The following is a 10,423-nucleotide window of genomic DNA, read 5'->3' as shown; positions in this document are numbered from 1 at the left end:
AATGATGCCAAGGATTCATTTGTTAAAGTTAAAGAGGCATTAACTACTGCACCAGTTTTAATAAGTCCCAACTTTACAAAGGATTTTATGGTTTTTTCTTTTGCATCTGACCATACTATAGCTGTTGTATTGCTGCAAAAAAATGTTGAAGGACATGAGCAGCCAATAGCCTTTTTCAGTAGAGCATTGAGAGATGCTTCACTGAAATACAACATAATGGAGAAACAAGCATTTGCATTAGTGAAAGCACTCAAAGATTTCAGGGTCTATGTTTTACATTCACATATTATTGCTTTTGTTCCTAATGCAGTGGTAAAAGATATACTTACTCAGATAGATCCTGATGGCAGGAGGGGAAAATGGATAGCTACCATTTTAGAATATGATGTGGAAATCAGACCTACAAAACTCATTAAGGGACAAGGTTTAGCTAAACTTATGGCATAATCTAATTGCAATTTATTAGACATAAATTTTATTTCTGAGTTAGATGAGCAGGTAGAGCTGGCGACTCCACTGATTTCAAAAGTATTCAACACATCACCATGGTATGCTGATATTATTTTTGTTTTACAGAATTTACATGCTCCACCTAGTTTGTCTAAAACAAAAGCCAAGTTCCTAAAAATGAAATCAGTAAAAATTTTTATTCTTGATGAAAATTTGTATTGGAAAGATGTAGGAGGTATTTTTCTAATCTGTTTGTTGAAAGATGAAGTTGACAGGGTTTTGGAGGAGTTCCATCAAGGAGACTGCGGTGGACACTTATACTGGAAATCCACTACTAATAAAATCCTTAGAGCTGGCTTTTATTGGCCAAATCTATTTGTTGATGTCCATAAGAAAGTCACTTCTTGCCACCAATGCCAGATCTTTGAAGGAAAAAGAAAATTGTTACCTCTTCCCCTAAAACCAATTTCTGTTGAATCCCCTTTTCAACAATGGGGTTTAGACTTCATTGGTGAAATCCACCCAAGTTCCTCTGGACAACATAAATGGATCCTGACTGCTACAGATTACTTTACTAAGTGGATAGAAGCCATCCCTACCAGACAAGCCACTGACTCTGTGATTATCCAATTTTTGGAAACCAATATACTGTCGAGGTTTGGCTGTCCTCTTAAACTTATAACTGATAATGATGTAGCCTTCAAATCCAAGAATATGATTGACTTTTATAACAAATACCATATTAAGTTGGGGCATTCCACTGCTTATTACCCCCAGGGTAATGGGTTAGTTGAATCCTCCAATAAAATTTTGGTCAACATTATTAAAAAGATATTGCAAGAGAACAAAAAAGCATGGCATAAAAAGTTAACCAATGCACTTTGGGCTGACAGAGTTACTACAAAGAAATCTATTACTACGCCACCCTTTCAAATAGTCACTACAAGAAAAAAGTTCATTGGTTGAGGGTCATGCTTGTGACAAACCTTTAAATTCCATCACCAATGTCACATATGGTGATGGTCTTTAAAAAAGCATTGTTGTAAGTGTATATAGTGACAGTCCTTTACGATTTGTCACCAAAGCCATTCAATGACAATTTTGGTGAGGGTCGTTAAATTCCCTTCACTAATTCTCTCTTTGGTGACACTTTTAGTGACGATCTTTTATTGACCCTCACCAATGATTTTTTTTGGTTACTTTTGGTGACATTCAAAAAATGTTCGTCGTCATTGATCAGTCCAATGAGTTTTTGATGACACTATGTACCTATTACTATATTTTTTGTGAAAATATAATGATTTAAGAGCATTGTTGTGGAATATTTTTCATTATGTGTCCATGGTCATAGTGGTTATAATAGCTAGTCAATCTGTTAAGAAGTAATTAGTGTGTATCATTTCCCTCAAGTCATAAGAATATAGTCTTCCTATGAGTTAACACATGATTCATCTCTACTAGGTTTATTATCTAGCAAATTTCCTTTAAATAAAGTTCCACTATTGTGTGTAGGAACTATACTATTTAATACATAATCAAGCTCTATCAATCCTATTAATGAGAGAGACCTAGCACTCCTCAACACTCATGGTGCACCTTAACATGCTTTGGAACAATACACTAACATTCCTTGGCATCTCACATGTCTTGGAACATCTTTGTACCTCAAACATCTTTATACCTAGAACATCTTGCCATGAGTAGGACACTAAAGCACATGTTGGCATGGCATAGCATAGCATAGCACTCCCCTATCATGTGTTGCAATTCCCTTGGCATGACAACTAGCACTGATTGACACTCCCCAACACACCCTCATATTCATTCACTTCCATACATTTTGACCTAGTACTCCCTTGTGTTGTCCTAGTACTCCCTAACACTCCTCAACATGCATTGGCACTCTCTAGCACACCTTAGCACTCATAAGTGAAGAATGAAACTTGTAACCAATGTTACCAGACTCGGAATAGACAATAAATTGACGAGGAAAAATAGCTAAGAGTTTTAATCAGATTGGGGAAAAATCGAAAAAAAAATCGGGAAAAAATTGGGAAAAAATGAGTGAATTCAATAAATAAAAATATACACATATATTGAATTAAAAAAAAAAACATTTTTCATTGGTATTCAATAAAGCGATGTCCAAAAAATTCATAATATCAATAGATGTCCAAAATATCATGAATGAATAAGCATCTCATATATGTTATGAGTCCAAACATGATCCAAAGTACTAAGTCATGACTCCTAACTAGTGACTACATAGAACTAGAATCAACTGCTTCTAGAAGCTTGCAAACCACTGCATACTAATTAGAAAAAATTAGTAACTAAGAGTCTAAGACTCTTAAGAGTGAGAACTACAAGCAATTCCTCCCACTCCTCCACTTGCTTGACTCTCAAAGTTCTTCAAGTCATGTAGGCTTAGAAGAAGAGCCTCCTCTAATTGGACCCAATCTGTTGCATTTGTAGTTTGAAAATCTATCCCTTCAATGTCTATTGGTGAATGATCGAAACCTATCATTATCATGAGACATTGAAATGTGAATTTAAGTTTGACTTTCACCTTTAAAGTTTAAACTTTAAATTCCAAATTAGATTATGAAACCTTCAAATTCAAGCTCTCACCTAGTATTTTCTTGTTGTGAAGCTGTAGATTGTAATGGAAAAATACAAGGTCATTTAAGCACTTTTGTGTCAACCCATTGCACTTCTTAGAATGTATTTTCTCAAACATGCTCCATTTTCACTCACAACCTGAAGCACCACATGCTTGGTTTAATATTTGAATGGAAAATCTCTTCAAATATGGCGTATCACTCCAAAAGTTTTGCCACCAAAGACCTAGCAAGTGGCAAGGGTTCGTGAGTAGACGTACTAAATACTAAATAGTAAGAACTTAAAAAGACAACAAAATTTAATAAAACATTTAGCATACAAAATAAATTTTAAACATAATGAACTGATAAAGCCTTCAAGCCTCAAAGGGTACTTGGCAATACCTTAGAGCTTTCTCGTATAACACTAGTATAGGAAAATAATTTAGATGGTGCTATATAATCCTATAGTTGGGAAAAGACACGACTTTGAAATTCTAGATCAGGGAAGCACATTTCCTTGCATGTCATAAGTCCTCCATCCTCATTAAATTTTCTCTTATCATAAAAATATTATGGTTTTAAGAAGTACCTAGCAGTATGTAAGGGGGAATGCAATTTCCTGTCCCAATGTGCATCAATAATTTCCCAAAGAGGCATATAATCCCCATATCTTCTTTTGATGACCTCCTTTGTGAGATCCATCGCCTCATAAATGTAACCCATAGCAAGTTTGCCACCATCAACCGTCCTGAAAGTTCAAGCTTTCAAATTTAAATTAATATGAAACATTGAAAATAAAAAGAAGCTTGAAATGAAATTTAAAACATTAAAAAGTTAAAAGACTTGAAGTACCTAAGAACTCTAACAAGGGACTCCATCACAACAATAATCTCTTCAACATCTTTCTAGAAACTGTCATTAAACACAAGTGCAACAACTTCAATGCTTTCAATGGTCTTGGAATGTTTAGATGCCATCCACTCAAGTCGCAAGGACATCCTCTTTAGATTTATGTTTTACTCAACCACAAATTACAAAGATATGAAATTTGTTGCAAATCTAGTCACTACAGGTCAAACAATTTCTTTACCTTCAGTGTATTTTCTCGTGGTGTTTAGGACAATAATGTGGTTGTATAGGTATTTGTTTATGGATTTCTTGTTCTCCACAACCTCATGTATCCAATGAAGCTTACCAATGTCCTCAAGCATTAAATCTATAGAATGGGCAACACAATAGGTTGAAAAAATAGTGGGGTTTCTAATCTCAAAAAGTCTATCAACAACGATATAATTAGCTGCATTGTTGGTGACAATTTGTACAACATGTTCTTCTCCCACTTCTTGAACGAATTCCTCCATCATTTCACAAGTAAGTTGTGCAGTATTAACCTTGTTTGAGGCATCCACTGATTTGAGAAACATTGTACCTGCTTGACAAGATACAAGGAGATTTATTAAAGTTCTATTCCTCTGATCTTTCCATCCATCACTCATGATTGTGCACCTTGTTTCTATCCATGATGAAAGAAACTCAGATAGCACAAGCATGGCATCTTCAACACTTTTTGATTGCAAATTTGTCCTAATTCTCTCTAATGAAGGAGCTTTGAACCCTGGACCTGCAATAGCAACTGCATCAATCATACCTTGCCAATACCCACTTATGGCACAGTGGAAAGGTATGTTAGAATAGTACCAAAATTTAGCAATGGGATTCCTTGCCTGACTATGGATATTTTTTTTCCAACCAGTCGTTTCCAAGGTAGGTTAGGAACTGTGTTTTGTGCAGGGAGAAAAAAAGGTGTTTATGTTTCCACCTCCAATGCTAAATGCAGGAGGATTCATTTGGCCTTGAGTTTGACTTGGACTTGGAGGCATGTGTGGGAAACTTGGGAACTACATTAAGGATTCAACAGAGGGAGATGACAATGGGGTAGTGGAAGAAATATTGTCAACTCCAAGAGTTCCTATTTCTGTTTTTCGCTTTTCTTTCTTTGCATTATGCTAACTCAACATATCAATGGCCAATGTTTCTTGGTGTTTGACATTTTCGCCAACGTTTTTGCAGAGACCTATATCATGGCTAGGTATTTGTGCAAGGTGGTACTTGAGTCTATAAATGCCTCCATTACATTTCTCTTTTCAAAAGTTACAAAGGATCTTAGGGTGTCCAAGAATCTTGTCATAATAAGCCCAAACAAAGTCCTTCTCCCTCGGCATTGTTGTTGTTTTGGACTTGTGTTTAAAGTGTGGCTTCTGTTTAGATTTGGAGTTGTGCCTTCTATTTAATTTGGCTCTTGTAAAATACAATAAAATATTAAAATTAAAAATTCCATATATAACTTCTCAAAAAATGGGTTGGTTTTAAAGGATATGAGGTTTTGTTAAGGATCAAAGAGGAGTCTATCCAGCAACACAAGCACATTTCAACCTGATATATCATTATGAGATTGAAACACAATTAGGCATATATGAGGAAATTCTACATAAAGGAAATATTATCAACATATATTGCATTGTAATCTTGAATTTTCAAGTTCGTTTTACATAAGACAACTGAACCAATACATCAATAATAGATTCTGGAAGAACAAAAATACCCAAAGTTGTGAATGCATGGTTAAAGCCTTTGAAGTTTGCAAGACATTGACCAAGGAAGGAATGCTTGATGACTTGGTCGATGACTGGTATGAAACCATTTCTTAGTGCATTTTTTAAATCTATTTAAGCCCAATTTATAAGGTTGAAAAGTCATAACCAAAGGAATATGTTGAATAGTCGATTGCTGAATAGTGAAACTTGAAACTGGCCATTGAAAACAACATTGAAGCTTCAATATAGTAATATACCTATTATTTAAGCCAAGTGCCAATGTACCTCGATTGTTGAATAGTGAAGCAGCTAAGCCTAAAGGTAACACATGTTGAAGGTGACGTGCGACTGCGTGAAGGTTGATATGGAGTATGGATAGATCACACATTGGCGACTGCCCGATGTGGAGTCTGGACTTAGGCTTACCTTGGTGGTTCCTCGATATTGAGTTTGGGCTGTGTAATAATGAGTAGTGATTGATTACTGAAGGTCTCGATGTATGAGTTTTGGGCCTGAGAAATGAGAAATAAATTTTGGAATGACTGACATTTATTTTTTAGCAATGTGCCATACCTAAACTTCAAAAACACGTGCTCGTCGAGTCAAGGCTAAAAATCGAATAAATTGGAATCAATTGTATGAATCTACTTTAATCAGCAAGTCTCGAGTCAAACTTGCATTGACCATGAGTTAAACATGGTCAACATGAGTTAGACTTGCAAATATTTAGATCATATCATTTGGAGAGCCAGCAGGTTCCAACTCATGATTAATCACGATTGATCGGCGAGTTTTGTTTCATTGCTTGTAACTGAAATTTGCACTGAAAATAGGAGATCTTACAATTGAAACTAATTATGAATTTTCTAAATTGAAATTGGCCCATCGGCATCATTTCTATTTGTGGCTGGGTGCATCAACGGAAGAGATTCATTTTAAATCAAGTTCATGGAAAAAGTATTTTATGGAAGATGTTTCTTTTATGTCGAGGAAGACATACTAATCTTTTTTATTAAATTTGAATAAAAATAGTATCTACTCTGTATCTCCTATATCTCATTATTTTTATCTCTTGTAACTCATACAAAAAGTGGGGTAATAGTGGACATGTAGCATCAAGATCCACTACTTTTAATCCAAAGTTCTGCATTCAAACCTTTGTGTCACTTGCGCCACAAAGCTTTGTTGTAAAGTGTGAATTTAACACCTACCTCCACATGACAAAAACTACAAATACCTTTTGATTTTGTTTTTTCACCTTTGGTCCATTCTTTGTTTCGAGTCTAGGACAACAAACTCCACATACATTTTTTCCATACATCTGAGTGTAGCTTTGCACATTTTCTTTGCTTCAACCAATATCAAAAGCATTTGTGAGCTTCTTTCAAAGCATGAATACATGCTTCAATCATGGGAATTAAAAAAGTTTCTAAAGAAAAAAATAACGATGGAGTTATCCTTTTCCATTTCAAATATGTTAGGATTCTATTGAGAGTTTTTTAGAGATAATTATTAACTAGCCCTCTACTTTTCTCGTTTCCTTAATATAAACTGCATCTCTTATTACATTTCTAATCAAGAGATTTACATCAAATACTGGATCAAAGGGCCAAGGAATTTTCATAATTGCTTCCTTGTCCAGTAGAAGAATAAACGGTCAACATGCCACCTTGGCTCCAATTTCTTAGGAATTAATAATTGTTTTGAAAAATGACTACTCTTGTTTGCATCTAGAACTATGTTTAAGCTTTGAAAATGGAATTTTGTCCAAATTTATCTTGGAAAGGTCCTTATTAAAGGATTCTCTATATCTCCTCCACTAGAATGAATGGCTTGTATGTTGAAAAGTATAGCAGAGCTCCCTTATGAAAAGCCTGATCATCCCATTGTCACCAAGAGCTCCTCCTTTTCCCCAAATTGGACCCAAAAAAACATTGAGTACTTAATTATGATCCAAGCTGAGAAATTTTGATTGACACTGAAACTCAAGAGCTATTAAATTTAAAGTGCGCTAATATGATTCATCATTATTTCATTGAATAAGTATATTGTTTTTGAATTTTTCATTTGTGCTTGTAGTACGTGGTACTGACCTTGATTCATTTGAAAGGGTTTTTATTCTTGGACTATGACAATGCTAGTAAGATTTAGGACTTTTGTAGTATTTGTACCCCATGATCATTTTTGCAAGATGTCTTATGTGGAAAGAAATAAGCATTTAGTTATTACCTCCTAAACTAAAGCACTATTTCTTTTATTATGTGCCATGTAACGTCCTCTACAAATTTAGGATGAATGGGACGTAATATCCTATCCATCCCCATAGACTATAGTCCTCCATAAAGGGTAAAAAACCCCAAAATACCCATTGTTGGGCAATTTTTTGGGAAACTGGGCTTAAAAAAAACCAAATTTGGGGTTTGGAATAAGGTTTACTCAATCACTTAAGAATATGAAACCCCTCTACAAAATCTATAAATAAAGAAGGATTGAATTCATTTTGGATCACCAAGTGTGGATTAATTCATTTGTTCTTGAGCATTAGGTCTGATAGTTTTTGACCCCTTATATCTCTTGTCAATTTCGGTGGTGAAATATTCCACCCTAGTTGACATTCCCTTATTCTCTCGTTGTTTAAGCACAAGGGTCTCTAGCTGGTCAGCGAATTTTGTTGGATATTGGTCTCTTGTCTTTTCTGGGAAAAATATTTCTATTAAAGGTTAATGAATTTGGAGGATAGTGCATCATAGCTTAGTTCTGTTTTACATACATCTCTGTTGAAGGAAGCAACAAAGTTTTTGAGTCCTTAATATCTTGTTTTGGGCAAAGCACTTACCTTAGGCAGTGGATTCGTTTCTAGCACCTGGAGTAGCGAAACTCTTTGCTTTATTTAGTTTTTCCATGCACAGTTAAAAGGAGCACTTCCCTAGTTATTAATTCTCAGCCTTAGATAAGGAAACATGTTTGCATATCTCATATCATATTCACTAGCGATAGGCTTTAATTGTCTTATTTATCCATGCAAGGAAGGTGCATTAGGATTAGGAGTTAAGAAAGTTGAGACATTGTTGTACACGTTTCCAGATTCATTGTACCTTCTAGACTAAAGGAAAAGTGAATAGTAGTGTTTGAAATATTTAGTTATTTCTTGTTTCGAAGAGAAATAAATAGTGATGTGATTTGAGTTTCAAATCTGTGTACTTTTTGTTACTTCCTTTAGTGGCATGTGCTTCCCTGTTCAGAACAAGGGGTTTTTCTGTAGTACCTAGCCTCCAAAGCTTCTTCAATGCAAACTAAATATCAAATCATGCCCTCGTACTCCAAATCATCTAAGGCATTACCATAGAGAATTTCCAAAGTAGACCAATGAGCTTTGAAAGGCCAACTCCAACCCCATGTCACTATACAAGTGTTGACATAACTACTACAAAAATTATTTTGAAGTGTTTCATCCTACACCAATTCCTAAGATGGATCCCCAAAGGGCTTCTAGAACGAGGCTCAACCTTCATTACCACATTTAAGACTTTTCAAAGGGATTGGTCCCTTTAAACCATACCAATTTTTACACTTTCATAATTTGGCCATGTTCCTATCAATTTATATTTTGTATTGAAAAGTTAGTCTTATTTTACATGTTTATTAAATTTAGGAAAAATTATAGGTCAGTTTCAGCAAAATGTCAACAAAATTGTGGGTTAGGTTGGCATTTCTCCAAATACTATCACACATGTATATATAATCACACATTTTCATTTTGAGATCTTGATTGGTTGAACAAAAAGGTTCGTTGCCTGTGTAATTTTTTCCCATACCTCCACATCAGCACTCATAGATAACAATATTCTTAATTCTTCATCTATGTGCACAGTAAGGTCCCTTTTGGATGTTATTTTTGATGCAGAAACCTCTGACAGTATAGCTTTTACCACAAAGATCTTGTTGTTAGATAGAAATCTCCAGAGGAGTCTTACACTAGAAATATAAATGGCTATTTTATATCACAATCATAAGCATTAACATATGAAGTTGTATAGACCCTAAACTATGTGCATTCAGTCCATTAATTTTACTTTCATGGCAGATTTCATTCTGCATAGTAGATGTGTCGTGGCACTTGAGTTTGTTCGCATAAAAAATTCTAAGGCCGAACCTGGATTCTCATGTGTCATGGAAATTCAACATATGCCTTGTTCACCTAAGAACTACTTGTAACTCATCTTAGGGTACTCATGTACAATCTCACTCATCCCACTTAACAAGTTACTAAGACAAGTCTCATCACATCCAACCTTGGTCTAAAACAATTAAGCAACACAATTTACATCTTGACATGCCATAGCACCTGACATGTCTTAGAAGGCCTTAGCACTATGTGGCATGCATTAACATCCCATATATTAATTGGCATGCTTTGACACTCCCTAGCACACCATGGCACTTCATGACATGCCTTGGTAGTTTATCATATATTGGCATTGCCTGGCTTATAACATTGTCACTCCATCCTTAACACACCTAGAACTCATTGAAACTCCCTCTCACACACTCTTATTCGTTAATTTCCATGAATTTTGAACTAGTTCTTCCTTATTCTTAATTGACACCCCTAACACTCCCTAGCTCACCCTAGCACCTGACACATCTTGGCCTACCACCTTAACACTCTAGCATTCCTTGGCACTACATAGTATACCTTCTCACTCTCTCCTTAGCACACCTAGACATCACTGACACTCTTGGTAACAAACTCTTATTCATTCATTTCCATTCATT

Source organism: Pinus tabuliformis, chromosome 7 (genome assembly GCF_031772625.1).
Source record: "Pinus tabuliformis cultivar Carrire ecotype Pingquan chromosome 7, CPIR1, whole genome shotgun sequence".
Taxonomy (NCBI): Eukaryota; Viridiplantae; Streptophyta; class Pinopsida; order Pinales; family Pinaceae; genus Pinus; species Pinus tabuliformis.
Note: the sequence above shows the minus strand (reverse complement) of the source record.